This window comes from Neodiprion virginianus, chromosome 6, assembly GCF_021901495.1.
Source record: "Neodiprion virginianus isolate iyNeoVirg1 chromosome 6, iyNeoVirg1.1, whole genome shotgun sequence".
NCBI lineage: Eukaryota > Metazoa > Arthropoda > Insecta > Hymenoptera > Diprionidae > Neodiprion > Neodiprion virginianus.
In genome coordinates this window covers 23,729,459-23,750,894 of record NC_060882.1, presented here as the reverse complement: position 1 = coordinate 23,750,894, position 21,436 = coordinate 23,729,459, and the positions used below count along the sequence as shown (strand labels likewise).

General features: G+C 42.9%; 1 protein-coding gene and 1 long non-coding RNA gene across 2 annotated transcripts in view; one reads left to right on the top strand and one right to left on the bottom strand.

The window, feature by feature from the left end:
• The window catches only part of LOC124306729 (uncharacterized), a 61,990-nt gene extending 59,965 nt beyond the window's left edge, over window positions 1-2,025 (bottom strand). The window contains exon 1 of the long non-coding RNA XR_006908669.1: window positions 1,829-2,025. This is a non-coding gene — a long non-coding RNA (uncharacterized LOC124306729). The remainder of the gene's footprint in view (window positions 1-1,828) is intronic.
• Window positions 1-21,436, top strand: part of LOC124306726 (3-phosphoinositide-dependent protein kinase 1) — a 334,286-nt gene that overhangs the window by 247,863 nt on the left and 64,987 nt on the right. The gene's annotated exons all lie outside the window — the stretch shown is intronic.

The window sequence follows — 21,436 nt, the reverse complement described above, 5'->3', positions numbered from 1 at the left end:
AGCACTTATTCTTCTTCATCCCTCACCCTTCCCCCTTATTTCTTTATCCTCAAGCCTTCCTTGGTCTGATACTCAGGGCTGAATGCAGGTTCGACGACTGATTTCTGCTTATAGAAATTTCGCCATCGAAATATGTATCGTCAAATCTGAACTCCACGTCCGTTGACAAAATTATTGGCCCACAAGTTTCTGGACCCTGTTACCAAAAGCGTTATCCTTATGACCCGATCATGCATCGCGGCAAAGACAATTCCGTTAGCTTTTTGAGAAGGGAATAAATCCTAGCGTACAAGAAACCAAGGTTTTTTTTCCGCTTGTGGTTAAATTGAGCACTTTTTTCATTCAAATACAAACTAGCGAGCCTTTATCAACGGAATCTCGTCCGTATAACGCATGCGATATGCGGAAGCGGAGAAAAAGAAATTGAATATATATTCGACGTTTATTACCGTGAAAAGTGCATGAGTTACGCAGGAAGATATAACGCGAGGTACGTTGTTTAGGCTGGGCTAAGGAAAGGTAGAGGCACGTTTGCGTCGAACTGTATTATGCGTTATAAGTATTCGGTACTAGTGAGCATGTATCACAGGAACGTCTGTAGCCTGCAAAACGGCGCCAGAACTCTGGCTAAAATTCAAATAGCCAATATCGAGGTAGCCGTGCCACCCCCGCCTCGGTGGCAACGCCGGTTGAAATGTTCGCAAAAATTTGCGTTGCAGAAGCATAAAGTTAGTCGATGTGACGCGGTGCTGTTATGTATATATGCACACATATATATGTATACATATACTTGTATGTACGGAGAATCACGAGAATATATACACGTATGTACGTATATACGTATGTACGCGTAAGAACAAGCTCGCGAAACAGGAAAAAAGGAGACGAAAAAGGTAGAAGTAGTGAAATTGCAGTGTATGCTGCATTTTGCCCGAGCAATAGCTCAACCGCAGGGTTATGCCCGTTGCAGGTGACAAAGGTCGGGCAAACTTCAACTCCAACTTTGACTTAAGCTTCAACTTCGTACTTGCACACACTTCTGCATTTTAGTTTCCTCGGTTTCTTTGCCTCCAGCTCGAGTCAGACTAGAAGAACCCGCGGAACGATACATTTCTCATATTTCAAACTTCCCAAGCCGGCTACTATACCGCCTTTCCTTGTCCCGAAAACTATATTGTTAAATAATATATACCTGTATACATTTATACATGTATAGAGAGGGGGAACGTTCAGAAATGCAAACCAGATCGCTGCAGACGCCACTATATTATACTCGGTTATACACAACTCATCCCGGTCCTTTCAATATACCGTTCAATGGATTTATTTATTACATACTTCGCAAAGAATACGGATTTTCACTGCAGATGAGATTCGCTTACACCTATAGGTACATGTAAAGTAGATGGATGCAAGCTATCGATTGGATTGTACATTCTCCGGTGCTAAGACCTGCACGTCAAAATCATCATGAATTTCGAAATAAATAATTACCAGGAGCGGCAACCGTCTGTGTTGGCAAACCTCGTACTGCATGGACTAGAGTAATCTGAACAGAATGATTCCACGATAAAAAAAAAAAGGTGCCAAGAACCGGCGTTGGGAAAAAAAGGTCCGACGTAGAAAATCGACTCTAGCCCGTTCTCGTTTGTCAGCTCTATAAAAGAATCCAGTAGTTGTACAGATAGACACACGAATCGTGTTTCACGCCCAGCCAACCATACCGGGAACAACACGCGAATCATTCTGAACGTAAAGCAGGTTTTGTACCCTCCACCGAGGGCGAGAAATTAGCGGAGGTTTTTTTCCTCCCTGAGACTTTACGTACCTTCAGGCCGCACAATCCGCAACCGCTCTGGTCGCTGGAATGTTAATCTGGAAGCCGGAGGAAACCAAGCTGGCAGGCAGACCTCGCTGGTGCGCTGCTCGGTGGCAGTACCTTGCAACCGGTCATCGATGAAACTCCCGGATTACTTCCTTTTTCCCAGTAATCGTGTCTCAAGTCCTGACATCTGTAGATTTGCCTGATCGCTGCAACAATTCAAAGCAAACATTCGAAGGAATTAGCCACAATTGTCGTTTTTGGGGGGAATTTTTCTCTTAGATATGGTTATAGCCTGTATACTTGTTTTCACGGTATACCAATGGCATGACAAATTTATGGTAACGTGCTTGCATGTTCACTCGTCCTCATTCCACAATCTCTAACCTGAGTTACGACGATTGCTTTGAAAAAAAAAGAAAATTAAAAAAAAAAAGAAAAAAAAAAAGAAATCGACGTACTCGTGAATCATTGAAGATAACGCGAAACGTGTTTATTCAAATTCGCAATATCGCGTCGTTATTTATTATCCCTTTTTTGTTTTATTTACGTTTGCCTCGTCGCCTCGAGAAAAGACCACGTAAACGTTCACCCGCTAAGGTACGAATAGATACTTACTTATACTTAACACACGTGTCAGAAAACAAATGGCGGTGATAAATCGCGACGTGTGACAAGTGGCGCACGTAATAAGCAGCCGAAGGCATCGGTCTAGGACTCTAGGCCAAGAGTCACGAGCTCCCAGGTACACGACGAGGCGAGACGACGATTACGTTATGTAAAGAGGTCGTCGTGTCGTCGCTCATCGCCACCATCCTCGAAACTCCTAGTTACTTCGCACGGTCTCGAGCCTACTTGAAACTTGTTCCAATATATTCGTACCGCAAACGCGAAATTTCAGAAAAAAGCCTATTCTCAAACCTTGAAGTTCGATTCCCGAAGAAAAATCGAGACCAAGTCTCTACCGGTAAGTTGCAAGAAATCGAGCTACGACGGAGCGACAGTCGAAACGGGAACTTTGGCTTTAGATTTTCTTGATAAAATTACGCTCCGCGTGTTCGCGCGTTGGATATACGCGATGATGAGCAATCCCCACACCAAGGGTAGAAATTACAAGCAGAAGTCTGGCGACTAATCGGTCTGCACGAGATATTCGATATCCCGAACGGAGATATTCGTAATCCTGAACTGAGAGAAACGCGTGCGCTCGCAACAAGGGTGTCTACCTGCTTACAGGAAGGCGAAAGCTCGTCGTTGTAATAATAGCCCTGTACGCGTGCTTAGATAGAGCAAGAGAGTCAGAATCTACGTATGTAAGTCTATTAGCCAGCACGGGGTATACAAGTAACTCGATATATTGCGGCAATAAAATGAAATTAATTCATCCATTCTATCCAGGAACCACACGTTGTAATCTCTTGTACATACGTATCTAGGCGAGCCATGCAAAACAGGTGAGGTGACAAAGGGACCGTTAGATTTCTACGGCCGATGTGTAACTACTGCGGGGAAAACTGGATTAGACTCTATACCCATTCCTTGCGGCTATGATTATAGGATCGGATCTGCACGCGCGTAGGTACCCGGTCCTCCCCGTTCCCCGTTCCCCCTTGCCTTTCCCATCCCGCCGACACCTCGTCATAGTGCGAAATTGGCCTCGTTTTCGTTCCGATCTAACCGATTCGCGGTGGGAACCACTTGCCGTTTTTCAACTCGCTCTTCGCCACTTAAGTTTCACGCTAAAAAGTCGCAATCGTTACATGCATCATCTAGTTGGTATATATATGTATCTTGAATACATCCTCTTCGCCCATTTCTATACTTTTTATTTTTATCCTTAGTTTTTTTTGTCAACGAAATTTAAACGACCCTGAAAAGTTTGTTCACCGTACCGTGTGAAAACGACTGGACCACTTATATCCAGTTAATTATAGGTTCAGGTGGTGTCGTCTATACGTAAAACGCCGGATCATTTCGTCTCGTTCAACGACTGGCCGTTGCTGTTTCTTTGTCCTATGGTCGAGTCTGCGGTAGTTACGTAACTTTACGTTTTTCCCTTTTTGTTTTTACGTTTCAACTGCTTATCTCGCGACATTAATTTACCGCGGGTTAAGCACCGCGTATTTGACGCGAACACGAGACCTAATGGCAGGTCTTACACCATGAGGTGTTACGTGGATTCCAGTGTCGCTCGATCCAATTTTCATGAATTTCTCTCCAGTCTTAGTTGGCACCAAAAACTTCGACAGTTCAAGTCTCTGTACCTTCTTTTGCAAGAGTAATTTTTATATCGCAGACACAGTCAGTCAGAACTGTTATAATATACACAAGTGCAGAAGCGAAACGAGGCAACGTTAGAAGAGTGTCAAATACTTTTCAACTCTGTAGCGAATCTTCATTGTAACCGCATAAAATTCTCATGCTCAAGATATACCCTACCCACTTTCGAATATTGCGTGTAATTGAAATAATCAGCGATAGAAAGTTTGAGAAGTTATAAGGTGTATTTTAGGTCATAGCTAAACCTCGTCGACGTGTGTACGTACATACAATGTATATACAAACGGTTGTTGTACGAATCATCAGCAGTTTCTGTTATTCAATAAAATTAGCAGGCATTCGGTGACAAATTCTTTTATCAAATCTACCTGATATGAAAATTTAGATATCTGTTATTTCGCCTACACGGTATCTAACAACTACACAAAGAATCGACTACAGCATACGCACGTGTCCTGAGTTTCGCACGACTTTATGTACGAATGATGCACGAGGTCTCGTCAAAGTACTCGTAGCCAACGGGTGTATAACAAAATCACGTTGTTGGAAAATTATCGCCAAGCGACAAGATATGTCCTCTTAAATAAATGTAAAAAACTAAGATTAAGATTAAATAAAATTAAAAAAATTCATTTAAATACAGAAAGAAAATATATTCCGCTCTAGGCGAGTATGCACGATACAGCTACGCGGTAAACGTACACGTATACATGCAGAATTCGCGGTTTAGCGTACGTTGCCCGTGTCGGAATATCAGCAGGAGCTTAACAAAACCAGTTTCTTTTGTCCGAAATCGAGCGGCCTCCGACGTGGCCGACCTCGTTAGATCCGTGTTTCCCTAAAATCTCCAAACTTGCGTAACATTTTACAATATTATTTCGCGGCAAAAGTAGCGAGATTGTTTGGACCGTGGCCGTATGGCGTGATTATATATTGTTCAAATAAATTGCAGGCATACGCGTTAAACGCGTACCGTGTATGACCGACGTCGAGGTGAAATCCCGTCGAATACTGACCCTGGCTATAAGATGACGAACAATAATCTCATCGTACGTCGCTCGGTAATCAAGTACGTATCTACGTATACTATAATATTGTATAACGAGGAGCTGCGAGTAATGCGCGTATCCTAAACACAGGTTTATCAAACTACAATGGTACAAATAGACATCGATCGCGAATGTCGCGTCGCTCGGGTCGAGAGAGAGAGAGAGAGAGAGCGTGACTCGACCCGAACTCTCTCGCGGACGACATCGTAATATTGCGCAACTTTGCGAAACCGTTTGTTGCTTGCCACTCGTATCGGCTGTCTTGCTACTAGCGGCAACTACGGTTGGTCTGTAAGCCTCGTTAGGTATACACGTACTACATAATGTGCAGACGATGTACGAAACGTCGGACATTCCCGTCTTATTATCAGAGATGATTGCTTCGACCTTGGTGGAAAAGTTCTCCGATTCTCTCCTCTCCTCCTCCTCCTCCGCCGTCCATCCGCCCTACCAATAGCGAATGAAATTAAACGATCTATATTCAACTAGATAGGCGCCGCCGCGTGCGCGCGACGTTGAATCAAAACGCAATCGCGTGGCGCCTGACACTCATTAATCACTAATCGTTTCCCGCCGCATAAATCTTACACCGAACTATAGAAAATCTTCGTATTCAATAATCACCCTGGCATGGCTATTATAAACTACCGTCAAATGAAAATACGTTGAGAAAATTCCTTCAGGTTATACGATTCTTAAAATTATATCCTGCATACTCGTATACGTATGCCTTTTAACTACTTTATCCGGTTTACCGAACTTTTGATGCGCACACTGCTTTAACCTTCTTGCATGGCGTACCTAAGTATTGCAATAAAAATTGTTACGACTACTTTGTAAGCGTACAGGTAAGGAAACCGGTTTGAAACTTTTATACGAAAACATATGCAGCGTGAATCGTAAATTTCGGGAATAAATGATGTACCTACACTTGGTCGAATATGTCAGTCGGAAACCTTTGACGACGCGTGGAATTCTCGTCCCTCCCAGATTCACTCGTGGGATGTTATACACTATCGTAACGATTTGCTAATTTTTATCACACGGTGTTCCACGTTGCTTTTATGCAATAAACCGCGTCACGTGAACGTACATACTTGTAAATATATGCACAAGTATAACATGATATATGTGACCCTATGCGTGAAACGTTAACAGCGTGAGTCGCGTTATTATACGTATACCTACGTAGTGCCTACGTCAATCACCGTATGTACAGAAGTTACAATCAGTATTTTCTGCAAGTTAACGAATACCGCGTCTGGAATTTTCCATCCCTCCCGGATGTCCCGATTTTTACATAATAAACAGACTAATCGCAAATAGCGTTGCAATGTATCGATTGGCTTTTTCTTTCTTCTCTTTATTGTTTCTTCTCGTTTCTTACTTTTTGCAAACGCATACGAGGTAACATTGGCATTGATGCGAACTAGCGAATAGAGAGAAAAAAAATCGACGAAAAACATATCGCATACCGTACGACAAAATGGAATTGAGGAAAAAGGAAGAAAAAAGTAAAACTATCGTAGAAATCTGCGATATTTGGCAAAATTCAAGGATTCGAGGGAGAAAAGAACAGCCGTCAAGGTATGACAATGATAATGCGTATACCCGCCAACCTTACACCTCGGTAGTTGGGCATGTCTAACACGAAGTAGGTATACATATACGTTATACAGGATATATGTATCGTAAAACCGACCGTGTGGGTGCAAGTATGTATCACGCGGTGCAGGTAAGTAAAACGTGGATACCTACGTAAATGTAAGGGTCATACGTACGTACATATATAGACTTACGTGATTGCGAATCGGCAAGTAAGCCATGGAAGTAGGCCAGTTACTGGCAGCCCGTCCAGATACAACGCAATAACTCACCAACAACTTTCGACACAGGGACAATTTACGCCGAGCAACAACCACCTCTTTGCTTTGTTCTATAACCATGACTTATTGTTAGTATAAACTTTACCTGTACCTATACAAACGCGAGTTTGTATGCACGCGGTGGTAACTAGCGAGAGTACGAAACCTCCGTCGATAACGTTACTCCAACCTATTTATGTACAGCCATTTGGAATTCATTTATTTTCAAATCTCTGTAACAACCAGTTTCGCAAATAAATCGAATAAGAGATTAGCAAATAAACAACAGTCGGCAGATGTTCGGTGTAGCAAACAATAATTGGATAACAACCGTATAGTTGTCCTCTCTAATTTTATAACCGTGGATACATACAAACTACACGCGGTAAATCATTATATATGTAGTATACTTTCACCCAAAGTTCACGTAAGAGAAATCTAGAAAAAAACAAAAAACGAACCGAACCAAGATCCTGGATGTTTCGGATGAAACGAAAAATCCGACCATTGCAATATGACGTTAAAATACATTTCCGCCGTTGGGTGAATCAAATTTCGCTTTCCACCCTTTGGGAAAAAAAAACGTATTTCGCACAAACATGGAAAATCCTGCATCTCGCACCTCTCGGTTCGAATCTCTCGCTACACGTACGGCGTCGAAGTAGGCACCCAAGCTTATGTAATAGTACAGTCTGCAATATGTATACGTATATATACACGAGAGTATTGCGCCGCGACCTAGTTGTCTAGGCCACTGTGCCTGTACACACACGTATGGTACACTCGAGTCACACGCGTACAGATGTACCGACTTCTCGTCACTTCTATACGCGTATTACACATGCATACGAGGTGGATATAGACGGCACAGAGGATGCAGCAGGCAATGTTTTTGTATACCTGCCGCGAAATTCCCCTTTACACGTAATACGCGACGACGCACTTACACCCCCCCCCCCCCCCCCCCCCCCCCCACCTCTTACCTACTTACGTCTTCACAGTTTGCACCTTATGTATTGTATGGTACATACATGACACCATCTTCAGCGCAAATAGGTACGCAAAGTGGCTGCATAGGGATATCAAGGCAATGAGTGTACGAACAAACAACACGCGCAAACGCGAGAGAGAGAGAGAGAGAGAGAGAGAAGGAAGGAGACAAATACCTCTGCGCGCATGTGTGTGTATACGTTACAAGAGTGTGTAAAATGAGGGCACACTGGGTGATTACAATAATAAAAATAATAGTTGGAATGAAATTTCTCCCGAGTGTATGTAACGCTGTACGTCGACATCAAGATCGCGTCGGTATAGCTTTGGAGGAGAAATTATCGGAGCCGACAAACAAATGAGAAGCAAGAAAAAAAAAACAAAATAAACGAAAATATCAATCAAGCTCGAGGATAGGTAGACACGCGTACCTATATGTGTGCGTTCCTACGTACTTACGTTACATTTATAGATTATACAAACTACGTACGTACTTGCGCACGTGGCTACGAAGGTAAACGCGGATCTCTCATACATTTACACGTAGTAACTACGCGTTGCTTTGGTCCATGTCAAGGCCTCGTACAGTCGGTATACGCATAAGTATGGGTATAAGTACACCTACTTTTATCGTAGACGCCATATGAGTAGCGAGGTGATCCTATTTTGGCATCGCTATATCTGTGTATTTTGCTGCAAGTAATATCGTATAACACCTTGAATTTCGACGCTCCTTGAGGAATCAAAGGACATGTCGGCGAGAGGCTTGCAGATTTATATACCTGCAGGTTTTGCCCTTGCCTTTCAACGTCCGGATGATGTGCCATTTTACGTGGAGCAAAACGATTTTACAAGTTTCAACCCGACATCGTCTCACGCGTGATTTTTACACTTTGCTCTCGCTTTCGTCGCGTATTATCGATGATACACGATTTTATTTTTTATATCATTACACATTCACGGGACACGATTCCGTCGCATGCGGCGTGATGTAGTCAAGTAAATTACGGGAGCCCGGTTATTTATAGGATTCATATGCTTATTTACATTCGGCGTATCAAAAAGTCCTTGTACAGTACACAGATGCGCGAAATAACACCGCGCGAAATGTAGGTTAACGGTTAACCCCCTTCTCTCTAGCCGCGACCTATGCGGTCCGACACGAAAGGAAAAAAAAAATAAAAATATGAAAGGAAAACAGATAGAAACAAAACGAAAGCCCAGAAGTAGAAGGAATGAAAAATGTGCGACGCAGCGATCGCTTTTCGATAGCTGCAAATTTCAAACAAGTTTCTCCCTCTGCAAATAGATATTTATTTATAATAATGACAAATCCGAGCCCCTTTCCAGCGTTGAAAAATAATTGTTGTCGTTACTTACTTACACAGCAGATTTTCATTTACCACATGTATGTACACATTGTGGATAATATATAACGTAAGTATGTCTTACGAATAAAAATGAATCGAAAGTAACGGGTACGAAGCATAATAAAGACTCGTACGGTGAATTCGAGAAACCGAAAAAATTGTGTCTCCGTTAGTCAGCAGCGATAATACATACATATATATATATATATATATGCATATGTGTACATACACGAAAATTGATGAAGTAGGCGACACACTGGATAAGTATAATGTACAAATGTACAATACAATGATAAATCCTGGGAATACAAGATAAAGGTCAGATGACTGTGTATATATACAGGTATACCACACGTAAATTCCGCGAAACTCTTCGAATATAACAGTATTATTGTAAACATCAATTAAATACAGTTACAGAGTTGAACCGCGCCGGATTCCGGAGAATCCAGAACGCCGCGTCGCGGCTGTAATACCTGATTGTGAGACGGCAAAACGGTTTATGTGCGAATGCCCGAGCCCGTCGCACTCTTTCTAGCTAGGCGACCTCCGCATTTCCGCCGCTGCACCGACCGACTTGAGCACCGCGAAAAAGAGATAACTGTATTATACATACCAGTACATGTGCATTTAAACACAGACAATAAAGGCATACGCGACAGAGGGATTGATGTAAACCGTACGAGACACTGCACGAGTCACTCTGATATGAAAGGGTTGATCAGAATCTTCCCATAAATTGTACACCATGTATTTTATACATGCATCGTGTATTACATGTAGTAATTAATACGCGTATGCATGCCTACATGCATTGTACACGCGCGAAACAAAGCGTTGTTGCTGTTTTTCTTTATTTTTTTTTTTTTATTTTTCTTTTCTTTTTTTTGGGGGGTTTGTTCGCAAATGGAAGGGAGGATTGGTTTCTCGCGATCGCGAACTGATGCCTGATCGGCATAACGGACACGAGCGGCAGCGGGGGGGAGAGGTCAAAAGCGAGAGGGGAACAGAGAGAAAGAGAGAGAGGAGAAGGGGTTTGTTTGTAAACACGGAGAGGCGAGGAGGTAAAGGCGAGCCTCTCCGTCGTCGCGGAGACAACGACTTTCTCTCCCCCTAGGCGTTATGTAACTCACCGCCGCCGCCGACGTCTGAAACACCAGGTGAACTGACCTACTTGACTCTCGACTGTATTGGGTCGCGCCGGCTCGACTTGACTCTCGACTCATGCAACTCAAATTGCTCGCGAGGCTCTCTTTCTCTCTCTCTCTCTCTCTCTCTCTCTCTCTCTCTCTCTCTCTCTCTCTCTCTCTCTCTCTCTCTCTCTCTCTCTCTCTCTCTCTCTCTCTCTCTCTCCGAGACTCGCCTATACGGTATAACGTGCAGACGGCGACTGGATCCGGTGCGACGTATAATATAACCGCGAACACGCATTTGATACGATGATCACCACTTTTCTATCCACATGTGTTAAGCACACCTATTATTATCGCAGTCCGCAAAACCCATTTTCGCACAGTCCCGTGTTCGTGGGTTTATCGTGTTGAATATTAGGTACACGATTCGCTTGGAACGTAAAAAATTGCAGTAAAATCGGGGTTGATTCGTGGATTCAATGCAGGAGATCGCTAATTTCATGAAGGATTTTTTCTACGTCAGTACGACCCCTGAAAAGCTTCTAGGAATTTTTTCAAATTTTTGGAATCACTCGTCTTTACCATATGATTTTTTAAACCCATCTCAGAAACATTCAAATTAATTTTTATGAAGCAAGCAAAGAAACATTTGGATTCCGAAATGAAACATTTTCACGCAAGATTCCGAGCGGGAACTCGTTTCTTTTATACATATATTTTTTTTTTTTCGGTAATTTCTTTCATTTTTTAATAGTTTTATCTATTTTCATATCTGTTAAAAATCTATTATAAAATTATAACACATACCGCGTCTCCGATTTGATTGCTGATTTTTTAAATTGTTTCTCCAGTTCTAAAACACACCGACGATTTTTATTCAACATTTTCTTTAGAACACTTTTTGTGAAAAATAATAGCTCTAAACGTGTTGGAAAACAAAAATTTGAAATCGATCGTGAGTGTGCTTTAGAACTGAAGAAACAATTTAAAAAAATCAGTAATCAAATCGAAGATGCGCTGCGTATTATAATAGATTTTTAAAAGGTATGGAAATAGAAAAAAACGATTAAAATAATAGAATAAAACGAGGTCCCACTCTGAATCTTGCATGAAAACGTTTCATTTAGGAAATCATAGATTTTTCTTTCTAGATTTACAAAAATGAATTTGGATGTTTTCGAGATGGGTTTAAAAAATCATAAGGAATAAGACGAGTAATTCAATAAATGTGAAAAAATTATATGGCAGTTTTTCAGGGGACGTACTGACGTAGAAAAAATCCCTGGTGAAATTAAAAAAATTGATGGTCGTGGAAAGCCCCATATATACACATCTCTTTCTTTTTTTATCACCTAGAAGATTTTTCTATACGATTGTTTCAACCTTATAGGTATGTACTATACAACGATACGTTATACGCTCTAGGGCAATTTATTTTTATCGCATTTTTTTCATCGCAATGTCATGTACACGTGTAATCCCCGTTGTGTTATGGATCAATTAATTATGCATTTGATCGTGCAAACCTTGCCGCTTTTCCTCCGTTCTCGCATGCAGGTGAATAATGTATAGGTATAACGAATTTAACGACACGTGGTCATGCACTATCCCTGTAACTGAATTAGTGACGGTATTTTTACGCGACCGCGTCGCCGCCGCGTCAAAAATAATATTTGTTGTAATAAAATTGCGTATACATACATAAGCGTAACTACATACACGCGTATCGGTCTGCATTGCGAATAAAACTCAGTTCACGGATTAAGTGTTACCGATACTGCAATGTTACGTTTACGTGCACACTTTTAAACGCGACTCTAAGATCTGAGACTCTTTAATTTCTTTCAAATGTTTCAATAGCAAGTTTGATTTCATTCAAAACAATCTTAAATAATATCAATTTTTAATTCGATGCTTTTCGATCGGTATGCCTAAAGTTCGTTTGCCTTTTGACGAATGTCCATGATTGATTGAAATTTGATGATATTACATAGCTCGTGCGCTTCGGGGGATAGGAATATACCAAATCATTGTACTTGCGTTGGTATAATCAGGACGGCAAGTATATACTCGGATTTTATTCGTCGTTACAAAGAATAAAGGAAGATAATAAAAATATCGTCATTACTATCAAATTACTACTAAGCAACTCCTTCCTAAGAAAAATAGGCTCATTATACGTCGACAAACCTATTACTTTCAAAATCACATCTGTTCTCGACAAAATGCTTGGAGGATCAAATCCGCATAATCGAATGCGGTCGAGTGGTAACAATAGTAAAAATGACATTCCCTCCCATGTTGTTCAAATGAGAAAACTTTCCGTAGTTAGAAGAAAACATTTCAGTGGGATGAAAAGAGACTGGGTAAAAAGTGGAAGATTTCACGAAACCATATTAAATAAAAATTATTCATTATTCTGCCAGTCCTAGCAAAAATTTCCCTCAGCGTAAAGCACGACGTATAAATAAGATAAATACGAACGCTGGATAGTACAGAAGTGGTTGCGGGGGTGAATCACGTTGTTGAAATTAAACAAAGACTTGGCAAATTTGAAGGCGAATCGAGGAACGACCGAAGGCAATTAGCGGTGTCCTGAAAGGGCCGGTTTCGAGCAATTAAGCCGGTGAAAACATGCTCAACTTGAGTCGTTATATCGTAACGGCCTCGGCCAACTTTTGAACCTTGTACCCGATCTTGTCATTCCGCCGAGTGCAAAAGTCTCCCTCCTGGAAAACCGAAACAGCAGTCGAGCACCGGCGGTTAAGATTAGCCCTCGAAACTTATAGGTATGTATAGGCGCGGCTCTGCGAGGCGCTTTTCCTCGCCCTCGTTAGCCCTCACGGCCACAGCTTAGGTGCGAAGCACGCTGGCAAACAAGGTCGATGACTTTTAATTAATATCCCAACAATCCGGAATTAAGGGCGACGGGAAATTATCGTTCGCCTCTCTTCCTTCGCCTCTGCGCCGGTACCGCAATAATATATATAGAAAATTTCTCAAGTATCACTGCAGAACAAAAAACTGCGAAAAGTTTCACAAATACATCAGTTTCGCAGAATATTTCGCATCGGGTACGCACGTACGTTCGAGTTGTTGCAGCAGTTTGGTGAAAGTGCACAAAGAGAGCTTTGTGCTCGGTAGTAAACACATTTTTTCCTCTATATCCGTACAACGCGTATGGTAATTCCCATCGAGTATTTCGTTGATTTATTCCAAGACGCGTAGTGCGCAGGTACGCGTGTATAAATTAGTTACTAGGCACGTGATTCGAGCCGGGCTTTATTCCGCGGGCCGATAATAATTTCCCCGCGAGTTCCGAGTATAACCCGGCTCGGCCGACGCCCTTATTTCTCTTGGAAATACACTTAACTTATCTATAGCCGATCGTTCACGTTGCGTTTCTGTGTAGGTATAATGTACATAAAATAACCTCGGAGGTGTCTCCGAGAAATCAGGAGGCGGTTAAAATAAACCGTGAGACATATAACGAACACGTGTGCAGCAGCAGCCCGCCGTTGGTACGTAGGTACATCGCATACTCGCACACGGTGGAGGCACACCGGGAGGGAACAAACACCGGTGTTTTTTACACCTCTCTTTATGCAGCATGAGAACGATTATCGGCGTGACGACCGAGACAAGACCCTCGGCATGTGCATGCTTCTCTGGCTCCCGTAACACATACACAGGTAAACCATGCGCGAAAAGTAAGTACATGCCTACGTACCACGTATTAAAGGTACAACGTCGTACCTGCGGCCCGTGCGATTCCGGAACCGCATTGCAGGCTCTGCACGCGGTTATAAAACGGCTGCATGTGCAACCCGGCGATAGGGTATAGCTCAATCGCATGCGAGAGAGAAAGCCGCCTGTGTACGTGGCTTATCGTTTCCATGGAATAGAAACGGGAGTTTCCTTATCAATTGGCGAGACTCGTCGATCCGCCCCGCGACACGTTCCCGCGTCCCACGCCCGTAAGCCGCGTTCGAACCCGAACCGTGATTCACTCCTACCGGTATTTCACTTCTCGCCTTTAACCCCCGTCTCCCGATCTCCTCTCCATCTCCGTCTCCCTGCACCACCGAGTCACGGGTTTCTATTTACGCGGCCGGTGTTATCCGCGAGGCGGGTACCACGCACATGGCACTGTCGCATGCCGATACGTTGTCACGTATCTACGTGCGTACGCGGCCGCACACCTACACGTACGATGCGTAGCTGGCTGGTGTTCACACACGTGACGTACCCGTGGTCCGTGAGCTGGCAATTTCCTGCCCGGTCTCGATACAAATCCCTCGATATCTGTGATACGTACCACCGCTTCGCTACGTTGTACGTCATACGGCGTATATAGAAAATGCGCGCCAGGGTTACGCCTGCACGAATTAACGTCATTCCGAAAGCCGCGGCGACGACCCTGCATGATCTTCCTCGTGTTACGACCTACTGCGTACCTTACGTTTATGCGTAGATATGCTTACTCGCGCGTTGGCGTGAAATCGGTTCACTGTCAGCGCCATTCGAAGCACGACGATATAATGCATGGTACATATATAGAGTGTTATTTATCGTAACAATATACACCCTCCGAAATAAGGTAGGTGTTCTTTGTCCGTCGAGAGTCTGACGCAAAAAGCGTCGGAGAGTACCCGTGGGCAACGCCTTTACTTACGAGCTAGTGATAGGCGGCTGTAAGTACCTGGACAACACCTCACCACCTCACCACCTCCCTCCTCGACTCCCCCGCACTACCACCCGGCAAGAGTGAGAAAACGACCTGGTAGAGGTACTCGGAGCTTTTCACCATCTTACCGTATTCACCATATAAATCTGTCGATATCGCGAAGAGCTCGGGGACCTCGACATCCAACTTCCTTATGTAGGTACGTCCATTTTGCCTCCTCTAGAGCGTCGATAAATCCGCGGGTACCGAGAGAATCAGTCCTGCGAAAGATCGGCAGGATCAGCATTCCATAAATTGTCTCATTTGAGGTGTTTTTTTTTTTTTTTTTTTTTTTTTTTTTTTTTTTTTTTCGTTTGTTTTATTTTATTACTTATTTTTTTTTCTCCACAAATTCAAATCTCTCGAACGACTCGATGTCGGCAAGTTTTTCCACTCCCGTCTCAACGCTGCGTCGCTAACTTGTATAACATCTCCAAGGGGAGGATTAACTAAAGAAGCGATTCGAAGCGGAAAGATGGCGTGGCCCGCGGAATGATCCACGTGAAAGAGGGTAAATAATTACGCTCGATAGGGCAGGTGTACAATAAGGGGCGAGCACGTGGACCTTGGCGGTCTGCATCCGCACGTGGGAAAGAAGCGTTTGCATTGCGCGTCAGGATGCTAAAGCACGCGCGAAAAGGGTGGAGAATATTTTCACCTTGTTGTTTCGCGACGGAGTATAAAGCCATTAATAGCGTTGTGAGCGATGGTCTGATCGTTCGTGTTACACAATAATCCGGTTCTGAACCGCTGTGGCAAAAGTCTGGATCGCTGCTGAAATTCTCGCGATGGAGATGATCAGCCGAAGACAATATTCCTAATCTTGGATCGTGCCGTAGGATAGGTATATTGTCCCACACGGAACATTTGTCTCCAATGAATGTAGCATGGACATCCATGTTCGATATGCAATACACCTGTTCTACGTCGATTTCAAGCGAAATGAAGTACAATAAAGCTTTATTAGAGATCTAAGTGTCCGCTTGTTATAAATATAACAGAACTCTACTAGAGATCCAGGTAGATCTTCATCGGATTTATCATGGACTTTGTGAAATTATTACCTTCAATCCTCGCTATCTTTGCATCATCTACTCCTGTTTACATATCGTGAACAATATCGTGAAACTATCGTGTGCACATTTTCTTCTACCCCAAACTAAAATTCCAAGGCCTAGGCAACATTCAAGGACGATCAAGTACGTAGATATACCGTACGAAATGTTCCATGTGGGATCTAAATGCATAGAAAAGTATAAAGCATAACGTTGCAGCACCGGATTGTAATCACAACAGAAACAAGCCGGTTGTATTCAATTTGTTGTCAGAATGTTTCAAACGCTCGTATGTATGAGAGTAAATGTATGCGCTCACCCTCTAATTTAAGCTACCGTGTTAAAACCGTATGGATGTAGCTGAACAAGTGCATTTATATGCCATAAACGCGTTACGTGGCAATGGTGATGATGGTGATAGTGGTAAAGGTGGGCGGGTTTTTCCTGGTAAAAAAATTTCAAGTGTTCATGGAAATGATTCACGTTCCTGCGCGAACGGTGGTCAATATTGACCACCAGAAGCTTAGAAGCTGATAAGTTTAGCGCGTGTTGAATAAAAATTTATGTATACTCGTACCTATATTGGGTGTATACGACGCGACGCCTCGACGTAATAATAAATGGTACCAGATGGTAGTCAGGGCTTGAGCCCGAAACTTCACGTGGATTTTGTTTCTTTTGTTGCGCGATTGATTTTTATTTTTTTCACCTCGATTTCACAGCTGTGTATCGAAGGAACAACGAGGAAACAAACTTCTGAACATCCTGCCGTAAGAAATACAATCGGATCTCGGCGATGATCGACGAGGCACATAGTACATTGACTTATACGCTCGATCAAAGTCCAGCATAAAGCCTAGCCGCGGCCACCACGTGTGCTTTAATCGATTGAATGACGCAAGGGCGTGCGAACTGCGGTTTTCTTTCGTAGGAGAAAAACAAAGCAATAAAAAAAAAAAAAAAGATAAAAAAAACAAAGACCAGTGAAATGAAATGAAACAAAACGCCCGAGCACCGTATCTGTTTGCGAGCGTAAAACACGGTTTGCGTAACTTGAAATAGTTGTTAAAAGAAGAAGAGGAGCTGGGCGCCTGCTGCAGGCCTCGAGCCAGAGCCAAAGCCTGCCGAGTCTTTGTTTGTGTACATCGCTAGCTGGCCTCATGCCCAGATAGATAACCGCACAAGGCGTTGTAAACAGCTGCTGATAACGAGTCTACGCCGACGTACGTTACGTATACGTTCATTCATGGAAATGCGGATGTGGGATCATACCTTTTTTGTCAATGAATGTTCAATATTGTCCTTTGATAACACACGGCCTAGTGTTGCAGGCGAAACCTCCGCGCAGCAGGCCTTCCATAGGTTCACGTATTTCTCAGGTGAGGTTTACCTAACGTAATATCTACAATCAATCGCATTACAGATACTCGAACGGTTTCACGCATCCGGCCAGAGGTGCAACGCTCGCCGTCAAGATTGTACCTATCGTTGATCACAAAACGATATTGACCGCGGATTGCATATCGTAAAACTGCAGTCATCGAATTGACTGCACTATATACATAACGTGCGGTTAACCAAACCATTACTCGAGAAACCCAAGAAACTCCCACGCGAATTCTCCTCCTCTCGCTTTTCTCTGTTTCATTTTTACCTCTTAGCAAAAGTTCCGAGTACTATCTCAACCCGTTCGGTCGTTCGTGTAGGCGGCTTATATATGTATAAAAGGAGGATTATATATATATAATATGTGCGCGTGTGCGTATCTGCACATGTGTAAATACGTATACGTGCTAACACATAAATTACCGACGCGTAGGCGAAGTGCGCCATAAATTCCGTATTCGCTAACTGTAGCAGTAAAAAGTGAACATTGACGACAATAGAATATCGCACACGCCACCACGTGCACTATCGATAAAAGTTCATGCTTTATACTGCCGCGGAATTTTTCAGTCCTTCTCCTATACATATTATATCATACTCGTGATTCTAAACGAGAATACACAGAAAACGCGTATCGGTTTTAAATCAACCGGTAGGAAACTTTGTTCCACATTGTTCGCGCATGAGGGTAAAAAGTTTAGACATCAATTAAAAACTGCGTCGACCGTGCAGTAGTCAGTAATTTCGCGACATCTGAAGAACCATTATATCAGACGCGAGTCAGGTTTGAATTGACGTCGTTTTTAATAGTTGTCGTTATCTCGAGTATGATTTATGAGATTTAAAAATCCAACCTCTCATTTTCCGGTCTGCAGGTTGAAGTATTACGTCGAGTAAAATCAAATGACAAGGTTCGAAATGCGATGTTCAAAAATTCGTGACTCAGGTGTTTGCATAAGACGTACACGTGAACGACTGCTGGCCCACGCAGAAGTACAATACTTGAAAGCATCGAGAGCACTTGCTTTTCTTGTATGGACTTTACACTTGTATTATACTGCTGGGTCATGTTCACGATGCAAAAGTAAAGATTTTCGCAAGTATTCGTTTTTTTTTTTTTTTTCTTCAACTCCAAAGCTTGGGTCAGGTCTCGCTAATTGAATGAAATCGACGTGCTTCTGTGTGCTTTCGTGTTGAGTTTCGAAGGCTCTCGCTTTTCACAGAACCCCCGAGATCAGGGCTCTGTCCCCTCAATTACCGAGCAGGCCTTGTTTCAAGTATGCCGTGTTACGTTTTGAAGGATTATGAAGCGTTAAAAATCGCAGTGTCCGAAACATGTTTCGAGCTATTAGATGCAGGATATACCGTAGGTGTAAGGCGATAAAACAAACGAAGTGTAGCTGACGTTGACTCGCTAAGCTTGGTTTGAAAAATAGTCGTTAGGTTTTCAGATTTTCATTGCAAAAGTTACAATCTCGCCTCGAGTCTCGATATTTCAAAACATTGCTTAATCGTAACGGCAGAGACAGACGATTTCCCTTTCGCAGGTAGTTCAGGCGCGTACACTTTGCACCGTTCAAAACATCCTTCAATCAGGTGAGTAAATATTTTTTATTAACATCGTCTCGATTCGTCGAAAGCGTTGACTTTACGCAAACTTCGCCAGGTATGCTTGTACAATTTTGTCGTGTGCAGACTTCAGGTGCAAATATCAACGTCCGGTGTAAGCATTATGTACCTATATAATAAAGACTTCTGCAGATACTCGGGTAAATGTAAAAATAGCACGAACTTTCCTGGAAACCGAAGATTATTATACCTGCTGCAACAGTTTAACACCGCACGCACACAAATTATCCACACCGGGAAGCACATGTTTTTGCGATTACATCTTCACAGGCGCAAGCAAGCAAATTCCATAATCACAGGATGCGTCAGGTCCAACTCACGGTGCACGAAGCTGTTTGATGAAAACAACGCGACGCGTTACACAAGTGCACACGTCTACTTATAACATACGTTACATACGTGCATACACACGTACGCGTTGCATAAGCCTGGCTATTTGTGGAATAAGAAATTGTTATATAAATAACTTGTGAACTAACGGAAATGTTCCGCGCGTATTGTATTTTGTTTTTTTCTTTTTCTTCCTTTTCCGCTTCAACGTTCAACTATCAAACTCGTTTGAATCATCGATGCATGCACAACGGGTTTCTCGTAATGTATGGAACGTTAATTATTGGGCGGGGTTTAAACAACAAGGTAATGAAAACAAAAATCCCGTTCGTTCTCTCATCGACGTTCGTCTTCGCGTAGAATGACCTCATATTGGGTACATCTGCATATGTTACGCGATACACCGACACAGTCGTCATCTGTCTCTCAAATTACCACAAAATATCCAAAACACCGATGCGTATGGATCGATCAAGTCGTCACACCGTCGGACACCGCGGTGCAAGGTTCATGAATTCGACGCAAATAAAGTTATCGCAGCTTGACGTGTCTCGCTGTTTGTTTACCCAAGTAATTTTCGATTGTCATCGGCTCCGCTCAATTGAGGTCAGAATGTTTTACGAGGAAAATCACGCACCTCGCGACGGCCGCACGCGTGATTGCTCGTTCGGTACGTGGTCAACCTTTCCTCCCGGATCAACCCGACTGCGGAGTATACGTACGCCGGTCACAAGCCTATGTACGGGTTTCTCAGTCGTTAAAAATAAGACGACCTGAAAACTTTTATGACATTTCGTGAACATAAGCGCGGCCACGGTAAACACATTTTTCTGGTCTTGACGTCGAATAAAAACGATGAAGTTTACTCGCTCGTACAGCCAGCCGCTGTACTCAAAAACACTTGTGCACTTTGTCCGCTCCTCGATAATTCGATGAACACAGCGTGTGCTGCTGCGTGTAGAGAAAATTTATAATATTCTAATTCGTAACGGCATTGCGCATTATCAATTCAACGGTCATGATCAAATAAACCGATATCTAAACGCAAAGTCAAGGCCGACAGAACGGCGAAATCCGCATCCATTGCCTATACACGCAAAAATATATCGCTCAATTAGTCCCCGGTAAATTGTTCATTTTGCTTTTTTTACGCAGTTAGCCATATCGCGCCTATATGTGTTTAGCTGTATATAGAAACTTGCCCTGTCGAGTAAACTCGCACGATGGCTGGCTTGCATCACGTGTGTACATACCGGGTGTAATCTAACGGGGTTTAAGACGAAAATCTTCAGTGACGCTGAAGTAAGAGCAAAAGCTTCAATCTTTCCGGAAAGTCTCTAATTGAAAACATCAGCTACTGCACAACGGATAAAACACGTCAGAAACGATACCTAATTTGTGAATCAGATCACCGCGCGGATCGCTTGTAATGTAGCTGGGTATTTTTTGGGTGTAGGTGTTTTCGTTTGACTCGTTCACATTACCGAGGAGCAGGAAGTAAGATTCATCGTGAGTCGTCCCGTTAACTGGAATTACCCACGTGTAGCTTGCACCAAAAAATCACCGCACACAATATCGTTGCAGGCACATCGATGACTCGCAGATTTTTAGGTGCATGGGTATAATCGTGTATTATATTATATATACATATATACACATGTATCCAGAAATCCCGCACTCGACGCGTTTCTTTACGAAATGTCAGTCAACGACGAGAAAGAAAGTTTGTCTTAGCGAAAGGTTAATTATATATCGGCCCTACGGTATAAGGATGATGGAGTGCTGTTTGACGAACGTCAAT